Here is a 12,492-nt window from a genome sequence, read left to right as displayed (position 1 = left end):
CAAACGTTGAGGTGAAATAGGTGGAGGAAAGGAAAAATAAATGATGCAGCATGGTCAGAAGGACACTGCAGCACAAAGCATGCCCAGCACCTGGAGATGTCAGCATCGGGCTTGCCCAAAACCCAGCACGTGCAGCAGGGGATAAACGTGCAGCTCCAGCTGCTTCCTCTCCCAGGACAAGTAAGGGAAGGACAAACAGGACTGGGTCACTCCCAGCTGCAGTCCAGAGCAGATGATTTACAGCCTGACAGCAAGTGGGAAGAAAAAAAAAGAAAAATTATTTCTTATTCAAATTTGCTTTTTGTGCTTTCCATAGAAAATGGAGCTTAATTAAGAACTGACACGGAAAACTGTACTCACTTTCTCCAGCATAGCTCAAGCATACACCAAGCAAGGCAGGCAGCCTGTCATTAAATCACACTAAAGGAAGGGGCCAGAGCTGAATTTACGGCAGGGCTGTGGAAGGATGATACAGAGCCTCCTGCCACCACTCACTCTACCTGTGGGACAACTCAGCCACATGCTCCTCAAGTGAGGAATGAAGTGTGATGTGCTGGATGGTTTGCTGCTCAGATCAAGGATATGGGAAGTCCTGAGTGGTGCATCAGAAGGTTCTTAGATAAGCCTTTTAAAAGTCTTCTTGGATACATTTTGGGGTTTTCAGCAGCCCACCCTCTCCAGCAGCATTCAACAGGCACCAGTCTGCAATAATTTGAATCGAATAGTTAAAAATGCACCATATATATTTTATGGCCTCTGTTAGAAAGGGAAATCTTTCTATAAAACATCATAAAACAAATTATTCAGAGACAGCTTCCAAGTAGGTTAAAGCACAGGTTTGAGATGAAACAGAAGCATGGCTTTTCCAAGGCCTCAAAATCATACCAAGGATAACAAAAAAAAAAAAAAAAAAAAAAAAAAAAAAAAGTCCTAAAGTCCTTTCTTATGATACAGCTTTCTCTCACTGAAATCCTGGAACATGCCTGAAATCTGCTGCTTTATTTACAGGTCTCTATTTTATGGAAAGCAGCAGAAAGGCACACAGAGCCCTTTTGCATGGCACCTCTGATAAGCATGGGTGCTGCCAGTCCCTGGAGGCTCAGGGTCCAGTGGGGTGGACGATGACCCAGAACATTTTCCCAGTTGCTTTGCAGCAGTGCATTCACAACCACTACCTTTCCCCCTCAGGAACAGCCCACAGCAGAGAGAATCAGGCAGAAGCATTTCAGCTGGAAGCCAAGTATAGGCTGGGGTTGCAGAAAAGCCCAGCCTGTCTGCCACGAAAAATAAATAACTATCAGAACAAAAGTGAGCCTTCAGAAAAAGAAAAATCATGGGGGCTGTGAGAAAAGCAGAGCTCATCTCCCTGTTATGCTTCCAGAAGGGAAACACTTCATCAAGCTGAGTCCCCAAGTGCTGCTGCTCCAAATGGCTGCAGTTCACAGCAAAATGCTGACAGCACCAACCCCTAGGGTCCAAAGGCAGTGCTGTGATGACTCAAAGCAAGCCATCCGGCTGCAGGACTGGCCCCTTTTGCCCTAAAAGGCTTCTCCTAATGTTATGTCCTGGCCATCCCGTAGTAAGTTACCCACCCTTGACAGTGGGGCTGTTGGGGGAGGATGAAATGTCACTTCCCCACAATGCTTGGAGACTTGGATGTAGTGTTGGGATGCTCAAGGCATCTCTGGGAGCAAACAACACCAGCCCAGGCTGCATTTTCAGGGTCACCCTATTTAATGAGTGGCATGTTAGAAAAAAGCAAATCCCAGGTGCTAAAATTCACCTTTCGGACACCCTGTGACCTACACAGCAAGCAGCTGCCCCAGTGGGATCCATCTCTGAGCTTCCCCAGGCATCTCACTTTGCTTTCTCCTGGTGCAGCAGAGAAGGACCCCAGGTATAAGCCAGGAGAAAAAAAAAAAAAAAAAAAAGAAAAAAAAAAAAAAACCTTTTATCAAGTAGCTAAAATGATTGGGGCTAGGGGTGAGAAAAGATATTTACAACGTCGCATTCAAACTTTGCTCCATATGCTTCCCTTTTCTGTTGTTTTAATTAAAGAAATGTGCCAAGAAAGCTCCAGCTCGCTTTTGTTCTTTTGGTGAATAACAGCTGGGAGAAGAACAATAGGGTTTATTGGTGCATAAAGAACTACTGGGAAAACAACCAAGCCATTGGTGAGGACCATTAGTTACAACTGTCAACAGTATTTATGCTGGTTTAGATTCTTACCATGCATTCAGCAGGAGCTTCCCCCAAAACAGGAGGTTCTCCCCAATGGGCTGAGGCCAGAAGCCACCAGAGCACCAAGAGCAAATTGCTGCAGACCAAGAAGTTGGAGGAGGGCTCGTTGAGCACTGACCTTTTTTCCTGGAGTGCTAAAACCTGTACAACAATTGACAGTGGGAATTATCCCATCACTTAAGGAAACCTTTTCTTTAGTTCATTTTTATGTTTTTCCTGTTTTGCACTTATCACCATAAAATGCAGATGCCCTGTAACCAGGCATAACGCAAAGAAATCCCACATCCCAAAGAAATATTTGTTTCAGCCTCTTTCCCAATGCAGACACAGTGACACCTCTTGCTCCAGGAGAGGTTATTTTTCAATATATGCAGCTCTGCACTGTCTGATTCTCATTGCACAGTTGTGGGTTAACTTAAAGAAAAAGTTGGTTTCTGCATGCAGGGCCCATATTAAGGTGTTCTTTTGGTTAGCAACATGGATTTGGTTACCCATAGGGACGAAGGTAAAGAGATGCTGAGCCCAGGGCTCCGGCCAGCCCCAGGGGCTCAGCAGTGTAGGCAGTCACTCCCTCAGCTTTAGCAATGCAGGATTTTCTTTTTTTGTGCATACGCTTGGCAGTAGAGCAGGATCTTCCCCCATCTCTGGATAGTTTCTTGAAAATGTTCCCTGCAGCCCAGTATGCCATATGCATATAATAGATGTATACACACAGCACATCTCCTTTGGAAAATAAATGTATTTAACGCCACAGAAATAAATACCAAAGGATTCCTTTAATGGAGCCATTTCATTTCCCTCTCATGTACATGAGTAATGCACAATATTACACCAGGCTGGAGAGAGGAGGTGCTGGGGGAGCCCCTTGCCAGTGTTGCAGCACCAGTCATTAGATTTAATCAGACCTCACGATGCCTAGAAAAGCTTTCCTTTTTCTTCCAGCCCCCAGTTGACTACTCACTTTTTTTTTTTTTTTTTTAATAACATTCAAATAACAACAAAATCTGCATCTGCATTGCAATCCCATCAGCCCAACAGATCACCGAGGGGTGGTTTGGGATGCCGGGTTACAGGATCCAATCCATCTCAAAGACAGGCTGGAAAGGTTTAATATGTCCATGGGCTTCGGGGGAGCTCGCTGCCTTCAAGCATATGGGCATAACGGCCTCTGCTGGTAAAACAGCGTTTAGCCAGGAAAAATGTTTTCCCCTAGCAAAACACCAGGGAGATGCTGCGTCCCATCACAGGAGCAGCCTTCCCTGGTGCTCAGGAGCAGCAGGAGTCCATCAGCAGGGACGTGCTTACAACCCTTGAGCCCTCAAAAGCCTGAAACAGCAGCTCCTGTAGCCATCTCGGAAGCAGGACTGGAGAAATTGCTTTACAAAAGGTCATTTTTATAAAGCCTTGAAAGCAGGAGGGCTATTAACAGAATTTGCATGAAAAAGGAGCCAGTTATTAACCCTCAGAGACCCAGCTGTTAAACTGAGCCATGTATACCATCTCTTTCAAAAACAGGTGGTTAAAGTTGGTGTATTAAATCCATGTCAGGACAGGTATTTGGGCAACTTCCACAGTGCAGAACAAAGTAGCTGCCATTGCCCAAACAAGCAGATGCCAACCCTGTGTGCACAGACCCCACCAGCACCCCCAAGGTGACACCTCGAGGAGCTCCCCTGCACCCCCAGGACACAGCCAGGCAGGTGTTAAACATCCCCCGTCCAGTTTCAGCTGACAAATGAGCTGCAGAGCTCAACATCAGCTCAATACCCAAACATTTCCCAGAGGTTTTTAACCCTAATGGCATTTCTTATTGAAGCATGGAGGTGCTGGAAGAGTGCAGTGCTCCCACCTACTTCTCCATGGGGCCACAGCTCCTCTGATTTAGGGCACCTGCCAGACCTCTAGGATCTACCCCAGATACTGCAGCTGGCAAGTTATGCTCGCAGAAACCCATTAAGGTTTATTCACACACAAAATATTTTAAAAGCCACAGAAGAAAGCAGCATCTTAACACTGCTGGTATAAAACAGCACCCTTACAAGAACAAGTGGGTAATGCTGGTGGAAGAGATGTTTTCCTTTATCAATTTAATTCACAGGGCTTGAACTCAGCCAAGAATTAATTAGCAACAATTAAAATAGATTGAAATGTGATTATGGCTTATCATGTGTCCTTAGAAAGTCAAGCTGAGCCCACGCGCACTCAGCAAATGCAAGCAGCTCAAAATGTCTCCCCGCAGCTCTTTGCATAAACAGAGGGGTCTCAACACTGATAAACCAAAACTGAGTGCTAAAGTAGACATGCAGTGTGGGATTGGGAAGAATGTAATCCAAGTCTTCTTGTTCAAGAGAGTTTTGCAACATGAGAAAGTGTGAAGGGAGCTGACCGCATTTACACCAGCTTCTCCGACTGCCTCTTAACAAAGTGATAAGGAAATAAGCCCCACAGAGACCAGGAATTTCAAGTGGACATCGATGCACAAGGGACTAGATTAGCAGCTGGTTTAAACTGCTTATGGGACATTGCTTCTCTTTATCCCAGTTATGCATCCAGCCTTAATTACGGCATTAACTACAATTATTTGTGTTACCCATGATTTCCAACCAAAAAGGCTTTTCCTTTAAGATTCGGTTCAAGTCCTGCTGTTTCCAGAAGAATGAGAGATTCAGCCCCAAGACCTCTTATTCTTCTACCCTTTTTGAAGACAGTACACATTAATCTGGCCACAAAAAATGGGAAGAGAGCTTCTGGCCACTTCTGTATGAAGTGCTAAGCACCTCCGTAGATGGCGATGCTCCTTCATCTTGTGCAGGAGTTATTTTAAAACTTCTCCCAGAAGGGAATCAAGCTACCTCTTCATATCCTAAAGCTTTCTGATCTATCTGTCCTGCCAGGTGGCTATAAAATCCAGTGTTTCTTAAAAACTGTGACTCACATCAGCTTTAACTATTTCAAAGGATGCTATTATTTCTCCCACCAGTGAACACCACCCCAGATCACAATAAGAGGCAGCAGCAGCAACAGGGACACCTGGAAAAAAGCAACAATCTGCAGGCACTGCGTAAGTGTAAAGAACCAAAACCATTCAGTTTTGCAAGGTATTGAGGATGGTGAGATTTAAAGCATGAGTAGAAACGCTGAAGTCAATGGGATCAATGCCTGAAGCCCTATCTGGAGCAGGGCAGACCAAGCAAACCCAAGAGCTCTGCTCCCATCGCAGTGGCCCAGAGCACGTCACTGCTGCCTGCATCCCTGAGGGTGGCTCTCCCCAAGGAGCCCAAGCACTGCTCCGCCTGCTCTTGCCCAGACCCACACTCCTGCTAACTCCCAAAGGACAAGGCTGCATTTCCAACTATCTTCTACCAGTGTCTTGAGGAACATCTGCAGCACTTCTTTGCCATTTGGCCCTCACCTGCAAAGAAGATCATCCATTTCACTGGCCTGACTGCTCCAGGGACTACATCTTCTCCCAAATAGTACTGGGGAAACAAGTTACAAGCTGAAAGGCATGTTTAGGGAGCTCAGATGTGGACAACTCTTCTGCAAAAGACTTCACCTGAAATTGCCTCCTCATTTAAAGGCAGGAAGAGGAATTTGGGACCGCACAGTGTAATGGCATTAGACTGAGATGCACACACACACACACAAAAAAAGGATTTTCACATTGGCTATGAGAAACTAGGTCAAGAAGGGAGAAACATCAACCACCTGCCATCTTTGCTAGGGCAGATGTTACTCATAAAGGACTAGAGATCAGAAAAGAGAGGGAACAGGAGTCGGGCAGGGCAGGCCAAGGAAAGCGATTCTCCTGTGGATTAAGAGTAAAAACACCTTCTTTGAAAAACACAATAATTAATGGCATTCATTAGGGAGCTAGCCAGGAAACTAGGTAATTTAATTTCTCAAGTACACAATGTCAGGAAAGATAATGGGCCAAAAGCCAGTGCTGCTAACAAGGTGAAACCTCTTTCATTTATTATCTGAGAGGTGGGGAAGTCAAGCATGAACATCAGAGTGCCGCTAGAGAAACCAGATACACCGAGCAAGTACTAAATTATCCAAATGAGTCCATCATACCTATTGCTGTCACACACCACCCAAGGGAGATGGGAAGCTCTCCCAGCTCACCAGTGATGCCAGGGCAGAGGTTTCACTGGGCCAAACATCACACAGAACAGGTTCTCAATTATAGATAAGGTGGTGGTAAAAAAAAAAAAAAAAAAAAAAAAAAAATTGCAGAGGGAAATCAAGAGAAAATAATTAAATTCTAATAACATTCCTCTAAAAGATGTTGATGCCTATGAAATGCTGATTTAACCAATAGTAAAAAAAAAAAAAAAAAATCATTTAAAATTTGCAGGCAAGTTTGAACTATTAAATACACAGGGAAGCTGTGTCAGTTGTTCTTATCAAGGGATACTCTATCTTGACTGTTTTGGGAGAATATGGGGAAAAAAAAGAAATCACTCAGGTCAACTTTTTTGCCCTCAAACATAGTAGTGCTGGAGAAAATCAGGCTTTGTCATTTTTGCTAGGCATCTCTGATTTTCTTCCAAATACATTTAGAAAGCTTGAACAGAAATCAATCCTTACAGAATAGGAAGCAATCACATCAGAGAGTTTTGCCACCCTCTAAAAACATAGTCTGAGGCTTGGGGAGATACCAGATTTGTTGCAGTACTTGCCCAGGAGCCAGATCTCACCCTTCTTCCTCAGCCAGAGAGCTCGGAGCTTATGCCTGGGTTTGACCCAGCCTTTCCTTGCCAGTAACCAGGGAAGAAACCCCAGAGAACCAGGGAGGCACCTGGCCAGAGCTGGGAGGCTTGCTTTGATTTGGCAAGGCAAGACCTCAGCTCCACATGTGCCTTAGAGGCACACATTTATTTATTTATTTTAAATGAGCTTAGAAACGGCAAAAGGCTACCAGCACAATCAGTCTAGGACACCATAATGCTTTAAAAGGAGCATTGAACCAAAAATAAGGCTCTGGGACAGAAAAAACACACACCCCCCAATTTCACAAGGTACCAGAGCAGTGTAAATATTTCCCATATTCTTTATGGAGAAGCCCAGGATAGTTTCACTGTGCTTGCAGCACAGGCTACAGTGATCAGCAGGAATGGAAGTGCCCCCAAATCAAGTACAAGGCAATTCCATTCCTTTTCCAGCCCTAGAGAAACATAAACATTTTTCTCTTTTAAAAAATTGTCATCCATGTCAGTACATTATTTTTTGTAATTAACATGATGGCGCACCATTAAGCTCTCCTAATTCATAAAGAGAAATTCACCGTAACATTATAACCAACAGGGAAAATGTTTTCTTTTGTTTCAGACAGATTTTAAATTACTTTTGGATATGTCTAATCCCTCTAAAATTGCCTGAATTCAGGCAATCTCACTGAAACCCCGTTTCATTTTTATATTCAGGAACAGAAACCCTATTCAGTGCTTACCTCCAAGGGAAAACATTACTGTTATCCAAAATGGCATTAAGATTTAATACAAACAACACAGTAATTCAGCCTTTTAAAATTCAATAATGGCTCCTCTGATTTGACATATAGTGAAGCTGATTGCAGTACTACCATTAACTTCAGTGATTTGGCTGTGAGCTTTCTGACAAATTCAAAATTACATCCAAATCACACCACATCATTTATTATGATGTAAGCTATTATACAGTAAATTAAAACCAAAGCTAACAGATGTTTCTACAGCTCAGTTTACTTAAAAGTTACACAACTAAAACCCACCATTTTAAATTTTTTATTTAAACCCAGGTACAGACTACTGAATCTAAGTACATTTAATATTTAATACAAACAGTGTGATCCCTAAGAGAATTTAGTGCTGCCAATGAAGCCAGTGCTGCTGTTGACATTGCTCAGCAGGAGGGAGTGTTTGCAGAGCTCAGGCCCATAACTGATGTACCGACAGCAAACACACGGACCCCGGTGCATGTCCTCCAACTGCAGAGCTCAATTTCTGGGAATCAAGCTGGGATCTCAATATCAGATTCATATACCAGAGACCAGAATGGCAGCAATGATCATAGCAGAAATGATTAAGGCCCATAGTACACAGCTTGTTGTCGAATTTGGGGACACTTGCAGCAAATGTGTCAGTTCTGTAAGTGTGCCAATTTCTCCACCTCCTTCACTGAAAGACAAGGATCTAAGTCAATAAATGCAAAAGGGTTCAAACACCCAGCTGCTGCCAAATCAGCCCTGGAACTGTCACAGGTTTCCTCTCCAGCACACCTACAGCCTCCCCAAAGCCCATGGCAGGGCTGCCAGGATGTTGCTCAGCATCCTGTGCATCCTCTGCTCCTCCTGCCCTGCGCAGAAGTGTTTGCCCAGGCACACCTCTGCTTTACCACTGCGGAGCACCTAAATGTCTCCTGCGAGTGCTGCTTCACCTTTTCAGATAGTCATTAATGTAATCAGCTTCAAAGAAGCCTCTGCATACTCTTTCCCCAAGTAATTGGGGAAAAAATGTTTTTATTTGTTATTTCTTATTAGCTTTGCAATGACATTAGCATTCCCAGCTGAGGCCGGTCCCTGCTGTGCTGAACACTGCAATAACCACATTGAGAAGCAAAGTCCTTGCCCCAGGGGCTGTATACAGACAGAACATATGGGATTAATAGGACAAACCAAAGCCACCAAGCAGGTGATACCTCCCTCTAATTCCCCACCCTGTTCTGGGAACCACAGGGGCACCAACAACCCAACATTTGCTGTCTTTACACAACTCCCCAACTGCACACAGCCACCTGTGTGCTGGAAGGCAGGCTCAGAAGTGACAGAGATGCTCCTGACAAACCCCAAGGAGGTAAACGCCAGCTGAGGAACCATTTAAGCAGTGGCAGGTCATGAATAAGTCAGTCACGAGCAAGTTAAAGATTCTTACAAGAAGGTTTTAAACCTTCAGAGGCAGGAGGGTCCCCAGAAGCAGCCCAACAGCCCCCAGAAGCAATGGTCTGCTCCTGTGGTCACATACACTGGCTTTAATATAGCAGCGCTTGTCCCCACCCTAGGTCTTCCCTTAGGGCGGTACAGGTGGGCTGTATTTCTTCCTTTTTCCTGTGGGGAGGGTGACATCCCATCACTGATAACAGGGGGCAGCTTACAGCAGCAGCTCTGACCACAGCCAGCCTGCTGGCAGGCAGTCTATTGAGTCAAAAGCCCTACAGACACTTCACAGACAGCTGCTAGTGCCTGCTGGAGGACCTAGAATTACACAGCCACTTTCATCTAGAAGCCCCAGCTTTCATCCTAAACCCACAATTAGCAGCTCTGTGCAGACAGGACTCAGAGAGAGGAAGGCTGAACATCTTGCCAACAATCTGGGCCAGAGCTGGGATGCTTTTTCGGTACACAGCGCTGTCTGTGCTGTTAAAAGAGCAATCCTCTCCCCTTGCACAGCACCTTGGAAGCAAACACACCAAACATTTGATGTTTTTCTTCCAGATGTGGGTGTTCAGCACAATACCTCAGGCCCTGACTGACCACAGCTGCAAGTCCTGTGCGTCAGCTCTGCTGGAGGAGGTGTAGGTGTACTGAGTCCTTAAAAATACGAAGAAACAACAGGAGTCAAAGCTGCAGCTTCACAATCCTGTATAAACATGTGCATTCTCTTCATCTTGTCACTCCTTCAAACACCAATCATCCCCAAAAAGCTTGTGACACAGGTAAGGGATGAATTTCCGTGACCCTGTGTTAGAAAGCAACCAGAGACTGGATTTTGCAGTGCTATCACAGGCTGGGAACACCATCAGTCCTACAAAAAACATCTAAACTATGATATGGGATTTCAAGTGGTACCTGTGAGTCTGCCTGCACATGCATGGGCTGTATGGGTTTACTTCTCTTCTCTTGTTCACACTCAGTCTGAGTCACCCAAGTGGCATTGCCTACCTTCCCAATATCCTCCTCCCAAGGGCCTTATCTTGAAGCATTAAGGCTCCACAGCACACAAACTAGACAGGCACCAAAAGAAAAATCAACTTCTGGCCAAAGTTTCTTGCCTCGGGTTATTTTATCTCTGAAGCAAGAATGGAGGAGGAGGAAATATCACCAAGGTTTTCTTATGCTAAAAGAATTATTTCAGAAGATTTCTGCCAAGAAGGATTAGAGACATTGTTACAAGCTGCCAAGAAACAAGAGGGCATGTGTACATATGCTCATCTGGGAAAGGATAAAAGTAAAATAATTGCAGCTGAACTTGCCCAGATAACACAAAATAAATACAAAACTTTCTATTAAGCTGACATAAAAATAGAAGAGCTCCAGGAGTTACAGGGATCCAGACCTAGCCCAAGAAATATTAATACTCCTTATCTGTCTGTGCCATGGATTTACTCTCAGGCTGTCAGAGTTGATCTAGTTATTTCCTGCAGGAGTTGCCACTTGCCGTACTTTATCTGAATGTGGCTGTAAGCAGCTGTCAGCATGCAAATAAACTTCCCCAGCATGCACTACAGCACTTGAATTTCCTCCGCAAGCATCCTCTGCATTATTTGTCTACAGGTGACTCTGTCCTCAGCTGCAGAAGTGCTCTCCATCCCAAGACAGCAAACAAAATCCAAACAGGTCTGCATGCATTGCTAGTGAACCAGGCAGCCAGCCCCGCCTTGGTTTCATTTCTGAGCCTGGCTGGATTTCAGAGGGGATGGGGAATCGGTCTCCCTCCACCATTACAAACCCAAAGGGCCATTCAGAGACAAAGCCGTGTATTGAGACAAAACAGGCCTGGCTACCTCCTACTGGCAGAGAGGCTCCTAACTTACCTTACAGCTCCCTGAGGTTAATGCCTATTTGTACTGGTACCTCCACCTCCCACGGCATATATCTGTATTTCAATCTGGTGATCCCAGGCCCTATTGCCTGCACAGCACAGAGGCAGGGCAGATGGGATGGCAACTTTCACACCTGCTGTTAAATGGCTTTAGAAACAAAGCTTCCACTGTTGGAGAACTCAGCACAGACAATAATCGTTCATCGCCTCCACTGGTGAATCTCAGCTGTTCATTTCTTGTTGGAGTTTGTCAGATTTCAATGCCCCACAGCACCTTTTGCGTGACTTTTGATGCCTGCCAGGCTGAAGCAGGACCAAGCCTGGGTGCCCAGGAAGGCACTGCAGTAGTTCATGCTAAGCCTGCTTTCATACCTCTGGACTTCTTTCAAGTCGCTGCATCTATTAAAGATGAGCAGATAGAGTTTTCAGCCCATGAAATGTGGATGAAGATCCAGAAGTACCTGAGAGCCTGCCCCAGGTTTTGCTCCAGCCCTGGTGTGCTTTGCCTGCAGAAGTACCTGGGCAGAACCCCCTGCCGCTCTGCACTGTAGCATCAGGCACACAGCTCTCAAGAGGAAAACAAAGAGTGATTTTTGGAAATGAAGGAGTGATTTTTCATGCTCTAAGCTTTGAAAGTCAGATTTCTGGAGATGTTGTTTAAAGCCCTGCTATGACTCTCTTTGCAATGGGCTGCAGCACACAGGACAAACACCAAAGAATGAGGCAGGTGCACGATATCAACCAGGTGACATAATTCACTACAAAAAATTAGAGGGCACCTTTATGAGGAGGAGAGGGGGAAGGAAGTGTTATTATCACACACTCCCAGTCTGGGAGTCATAAGTCAGTCCTAATCCATGCTGAGAGCAGCTCTACCAACTAATTGAACTGAAAAGCAAGCTGAAAGCAATCTAAATCCTAGCATTTTCCAGGGGGCAAAGACTCCATTCAGAAAGCACGTTCACAGCTGATCAGCTCTAAGCATGTAATTAGAGCCACAGGGTAAAGTCCTGGCCTTCGCAGCAAGCTCCTGCTGAGTGGGATCCAGGCAGGATTTTGCCTTTCAGATTTCATGAGTGCTTAGAGACTTCCCTGAATCCAGGCAGGAATTTCAGCTCCTCACAGAGAAAGCACATGTGCAATTTATTTCTATTCCCTTCACAAAGAAGTTGCACAAGGCCAAAACCTCCAAATGTTGGTGTCCTACACTGAGGCACATTTTGAAGCTCTTTTGCTAGAGCTGGAGAAACACAGATAAGCATCCCCTCTGACCGTCCCTGCCACAAGCCCTGGTTCCCAGGCTCAGCATCTCAAGAGTGAATTTGAGACTTGGCTTGAGGCTTAACTTCCCCAAGCCTTCAAAATACTCAAGCATCTCCTTCACTGCAAACCTGTCAGCAGTCTCAGTGGAGCCAGTACTTGCCAATAAAGCAGCTCATTAATTGTTATG

The sequence above is a fragment of the Aythya marila genome, assembly GCF_965140915.1.
Source record: "Aythya marila genome assembly, chromosome: Z".
Lineage (NCBI taxonomy): Eukaryota > Metazoa > Chordata > Aves > Anseriformes > Anatidae > Aythya > Aythya marila.
The sequence above is the reverse complement of the archived record's forward strand: the minus strand, read 5'-3'. Positions refer to the sequence as shown.